This window comes from Lutra lutra, chromosome 18 (assembly GCF_902655055.1).
Source record: "Lutra lutra chromosome 18, mLutLut1.2, whole genome shotgun sequence".
Classification (NCBI taxonomy): Eukaryota; Metazoa; Chordata; class Mammalia; order Carnivora; family Mustelidae; genus Lutra; species Lutra lutra.
Window position 1 is genome coordinate 36,961,594 of NC_062295.1, and position 6,000 is coordinate 36,967,593.

Here is a 6,000-nt window from a genome sequence, read left to right on the forward strand (position 1 = left end):
GGCTACAGGGAAAAAAATAGAGCAGGAGAAGAAAGACGGGGAAGCTGGAGGAGTTGTTGGTACTTTAGATGAGTGGTCAAGAGAGAACTTATTGAGAAGGTGACCTCTGGGCACAATTTGAAGGTAGAGAGATGCTGAGCCATACGGCTGTCAGGGAGATGAAGCAGTCTGTGCAAAGGCCCTGGGGTATTAAAGGGAAAACAAGGAGGCTGGAATGGAATGTATAAGAATGTGTGAGTGGGAAACAGAAAAGGAAAGAGAGAGAGAAAGAGAGATCAGTTGGAGGACCCTGTAACAGCCTAGCATATGGAAGCAGGAGAGGTGATGGGGAAGCTCAGATTCTGGGTTCCTACTTTCAAGGTAGAGGCTACAATATTTCTTGATGGTTTGACTATGAAAAGTGTGTATGAGAGAGAAACCAAGAATGTCTCCAAGATTTTAGGCTGAGCAGCTGGAAGGAAGGAGGCAACCAACTTAGGTAAGATCCTGAGTGTCGTGGCCTCAGGAGGAACCTGGAGCTCAGTGTCAGATGCATCAACTGTGACATGACTGTCAGCCCTTGCACTGGTTCCTTGTGGCTGCCATAACAAATTCCCATGAACTATGTGGTTTAAAACACCAGAAATTTCTTCTCTGACAGTTCTGAGGCCTAAAGTCCAAAATCCAGCAGGGAGCCCCCAGGGAGAATTTGTTCCCGGCCCCTTCCAGTTTTGGGGTGATGATCAGTATTTCTGGGCTTGTGACGGTACCACGCTAGTCCCCACTCCTGTGATTGATCACCACGCTTTCTCCTCTTCTGTCTGTGTGTCTTTTATAAGGGTGCTTGGCACTGGGTTTAGAGCCCATGAGATAATTCAGGATGATCTCCTCATCTCAAACTCTCAATTACATGAACAAAGACCCTCCTTTTCTTTTCCCCCTAAATAAGGTCACATTCACAGATTTGAGGGATTAGCACATGGACATATCTTTTAGGGGGGTCACCATTTAGCCCACTATGTGTCTTCAGTGGATTAGGGTGGGTTTTTCGATGGGGAGACCACACTGGGATGGTACAAGCTTCTCCACGTAAAGTTTAGGTTTGGTGAGCACAATAAGACAAGGATCTATCCTTTGGGTAAATATTTAGGAGTGTGATTGCTGGGTCATAGGGTAGCTCTATTTTCAATGTCTTGAGGAACCTCCATACTGTTTTCCAGAGTGGCTGCACCAGTTGCATTCCCACCAGCAGTGTAGGAGGGTTCCCCTTTCTCCACATCCTCGCCAACATCTGTTGTCTCCCGGCTTGTTAATTTTGGCCATTCTGACTGGTGTGAGGTGTATCTCACTGTGGTTTTGATTGGTACTTCCTGAGGCAAATGACGTTGAGCATTTTTTCAGGTGTCTGTTGGCCATTTGCATGTCTTCTTAGGGGAAATGTCTGTTCATGGCTTCTGCTCATTTCTTGACTGGATTATTTGTTCTTTGGGTGTTGAGTTTGGTAAGTTCTTTATAGATTTTGGATACTAGCCCTTTATCTGATATGTTCATTTGCTAATATCTTCTCCCATTTTGATGGTTGTCTTTTGGTTTCGTTGACTGTTTCCTTAGCTATGCAAAAGCTTTTTATCTCAATGAATTCCCAACAGTTCATTTTTGCTTTTGTTTTCCTTGTCTTTGGAGACATGTCTAACAAGAAGTTCCTTCTGCTGAGGTCAGAGAGGTTGCTGCCTGTGTTCTCCTCTAGGATTTTGATGGATTCCCATTTCACATTGGAATTTTTCATCCGTTTTCAGTTTATTTTTATATAAGGTGTTAAGAAAATTGTCCAGTTTCATTCTACGTGTGGCTGTCCAATTTTCCCAACACCACTTATTGAAGAGACTGTCTTTTTACAAACATAGTGATCTGAAGGGGCACGTGCACCCCAGTGTTTACAGCAGCAATGTTCACAACAGCCAAACTATGGAAAGAGCTCAGATGTCCATCAACAAGTGAATGGATAAAGGAGATGTGGTCTATATAGACATAGTGGAATATTATTCAGCCATCAAAAAAGAAATCTTATCGTTTGCAGCAACATGGTTGGAACCAGACAGTATTATGTTAAGTGAAATGAGTCAATCAGAGACATATGTGGAATTTCACTCATATGTGGAATTTAAGAAACAAAACAGAGAAGCATAAGGGAAGGGAGGAGAAAATAAAATAAAATGAAATCAGAGAGGGAGACAAAGCATCAGAGACTCTTAACTCTAGGGAAGAAACTGAGGGTTGCTGGAGGGGAGGCTGGGGGAAGGGGGTAACTGGGTGATGGGCATGAAGGAGGGCATGTGACGGAAGGAACCCTGGGTATTCTGGACAACTGACGAATCCCTGACCTGTATCTCTGAAACCAATAGTACACAGTATGTTAAGTAATTGAATTTAAACTAAGAAAAAGCAAGGATCTAGAAAGAGTTTTGATAAATGTACAGTTGCTTACAAGTAAACCCATTGCCCAGTTGGAAGGACCTTCTTGGGAAATCTACGGTTCTTGTAAGCTGATCTGACAAAGTCCCCAAGCAAGTGGAGAAGTCCCGCACTGCTTACAGCCGCGCGCGTCTGAGCGGGAGCTCCCAGTTCCTACTTCGGATAATCAAGTTGGACTCAGCTCTCAAGAGGGCAAGATGATACCCTGATCTCCCACCTCCAGGCCAAAGGCTTGGAGCGCAGGCACGTTACAGACAAAGGAGAAACCTGACGGTAGAGAGCGTCTGCCATGTCTACTGCTGGCACTCTTGGTGGATACTGGTTCTACCAGGGGCCCCGCAGGCCCCCAGGGCAGGGGGACTGTGGCAGGGGGACAATGGCACCACCTTTCCATGCAGGACAGTCCTCCAAGTGGAGACACCAAGTCATACCAGATATTACCCGTTAGCCACTATCACATCATGTCTCTAGAGCTAGAGGAAGTCTTCAGGTCATTTGCTGTAACTCCCGCATTCTTGGGCGAGGAGCCCCAGGGACATACTAGTAAGAATCTCACTGTGTGTATCCAGGGCACTGATGAGAGGGCTGGGTTCAGATCCCAACTTTTGTCCTTCCCGTTACATCTCTGCCATGGCTACCCGCAGATCCAAGGAGGTAACCCTCAGAGGAGGGAACGGTTCTTGGTTAGGGTTTTTAGTTCCAAGCAACAGAACCTGAATCTAGTTAATTAAAGCAGAAAAGGAAGTTATAAGAGGATTTTAGGGAGCTCCCAGAACTCCAGGGGATCTACGAGTCAGGGATAGAGGCTGCTTTGCTGTGAATAGTGTCCCAGTTCACACTGGTAGGAAGATGCTGCAGCTGCCACCCTGGGGCCCTGACACGTCTGCTTCCCCCACTGGCCTCTCTGGTCCTTAGCACTGGGGCTCTGGACACTGGACACAGCTGCTCTGTGGTGGCCATTCTTAGCAGACTGTTCCCATGAGGTCCCTGCTCCTTTGCCTACTGGCTTGGATCGCAATTGGAGCCAGGAGCCCTCGTCCGGCTTCCTAGGAGGTGTGAAAGCAAGGAGCTGGTACTTTCAGTCTCTCTGATGGGAGCTCTACAGGGAGCCGTGCCTGGTTCCCAAACACAGAAGAGATGCTCAGATACGCGGCATCTGAAGTAGCAGCAAAGTTCAAAGCAAGAAGCTGGGATGCCCCCACCTGAGATGGGGACACAGTAATCAACGTCCCCCAACACAGTTTTGGTCACATCACACTCTTACACTAAAACTTTCAGTGCACCCCATTTCATGGCAGAACATTCTGGTCACCTGGTCATGGTTCTGTGGTCAGCTCCAGCCTGCCTGTCCAGGCTACCCCTCAGCAGAGCCCCCCACCCTCCCTCTGCTTGGCTACAACCAGCCACTTAATCACCCCACCTTCTCTGTTGGTTGGTTTCTTTTTTAGGTGAAATTTTCATACAGCAACACGTACCAGCCTTAAGCGTGATGACCTGATGAGGGCTGACACGTGCAAACAGCTTTGTCAGCCAAACCTCTATCAAGATACAGACTTTTTTATTGCCTGCCTCATTCCCTCCCGTCCCCTCCCCAGTCAGTCCCCAGAAACAACTACTGATTTGCTTCCTGTCACTATGGATCTGTCTGTTCTAGAACTTTTCATCCACAGAATAAAACAATATGTCCTTTCACTGTGTGTAGTTTATGTCACTGGCAAAATGTCTGTGAGACTCATCGATGCCACGCCGTCGTGTGTGTTAGCAGTTAGCTTAGGGTTCCTGCTCAGTGGGCCTTGGGAGACCGTAGAGCTAATGGGACCTCGGTCACTTTCAGTTGAACAGGGATGGTCCTGATCCCTGAGACTGGCCGAGGAAGGAGGAAAGCGGGTCACATGGGTTCAGAACCACCTCGGAACCACCAGAGTCAGGTCCGGTTTTGTCTTTTTATACACTGATGCTTTGGGTCAAGTTTTGTTTGGGGATGAAAAGATGATTTTCTTCTCTAAACGTCATGTGGGAACCACGGGTTGGTTACCTTAGGTAAGTGCACAAGTGCCTGTCCCCTGAACTGAGTGCACCTGCCAGGCAGAAACTACTTTCATAGTCGGGTGAGCCTGAGATTTTTAGAAAGTCTGTGAACATACATTTGGCTGCCCGGCATGCGTGAATCTGTAAGATTCCCCAAACCTCAAGACCCTACCTGCTGCGGTCCAGGGCCTCACTGGTGAGATGAGACAGAACACTGGTCAGGAGTCCTTGCTGCATTTCCACAGAGAGCTAGACACGGTCGCGTTCAGAGAGCAGGGACCTCGTGGAAAGCCAGGAAGCATGGTAAGCGCTGGCAGAGCCCTGGGAAATGCAAAGAAAATATTAGAGGTGGGGGACACGCGCGATAAGCTCACTGTGGGGTCGTTGCCAAGCCATTCCCGTGTTCCTGCACAGTCGGGGCTTTCTGGGCACACGCTCCTGAAATCTGAGATCCTGGACGAGGAATAACTTTGGAACTTAACTGGCAACAGCGTGGTGGGAGGATTTCAGAGAGATTTGAGGCGAGTGGTGGGGGGAGGGGCCTGGACCGGGGACACCGGGCTTCCCACGCTGGGAGTGGCTGACACACAGAGGGCTGGGGCGAGGATTCCCAGGGAGCCCCTCACAGGTGCCACTCCTGCTAACGTGACGCCCACTCCTCTCTTGTGGATGCATGTTTATGGGTAAATAGAGCCTGCGGGTTAAGAATGTAGGGGCTGACAGCTCGTGGGATCCCAGACCTACCTCTCCCACACCACGCCCCATGGTTCTCCGTCCTGGCAGAGACAGGTGCACCATGCTACATGACGTCACGCCAGACCCAGATTCCTCTCCTCCTGCTGCTCCCTCGTCCCCTAGACTCCTGTTCCCACCGAATACACTGGAAGCACCATTGCTCCCGCACCTGCGTTCCAGCCTCTGGGAAAGACTGGGTAAGGGCAGACATGGGAAATTCGCAGTTTGCTCTCAAGCCAAACATGGCACCTTTCTCTTCTGCTCAGTTTCCACTGTCCCCTATTAGTCACATGATCATGAGGGGCTGAGAGGGAGCCTGGGAGAATCCCTTCTGTTCACAACCCTCTGATTGGCCTATAACGGTCACATGGCCACATTAAGCTGGAAGGGAGGCTGGGAGGTGTAGTCTCCACCTGGTTGGGGGGCAATGCCACTGAAACTCCATTAACTTAGAAAAAGGAAAGAAAGAATTTGGGAAGACAGTCAGCAGGAAATCCTTGAAGGATGGCGGAATTAATTCATCAGCCCGGATGGGTTTTCCTCCTCCCCGGACAGTTAGGCTACTTCTGTAGTTTTGCTCTTTATGGACCTGCCTCCTGTGCTTCTGTGGCCCAGAGAAAAGGACTGTTCCAGGCCTGGTGCCCATGTCTGTATGTCTCGGGCCAAACCCCTTCTCTTAGCTCCTCAGCCCCCACCAGTCCCCATCACTCCCCGCCTCCCCCATCCTGCACGGTTAGTTCTGCTCTGTCTGGGCTGGTTGTCAGTCTGCGCACATACCCTGAAGTC

General features: G+C 49.2%; 1 long non-coding RNA gene across 1 annotated transcript in view; it reads right to left on the reverse strand.

Moving 5' to 3' along the window:
- The window catches only part of LOC125090149 (uncharacterized), a 32,638-nt gene extending 27,244 nt beyond the window's left edge, over positions 1–5,394 (reverse strand). Inside the window, exons 1-2 of the long non-coding RNA XR_007124219.1 lie at positions 5,275–5,394; positions 4,652–4,800 (exon numbers count right to left, since the gene is read on the reverse strand). This is a non-coding gene — a long non-coding RNA (uncharacterized LOC125090149). The remainder of the gene's footprint in view (positions 1–4,651; positions 4,801–5,274) is intronic.
- Between the last annotated feature and the right edge of the window lie 606 nt (positions 5,395–6,000).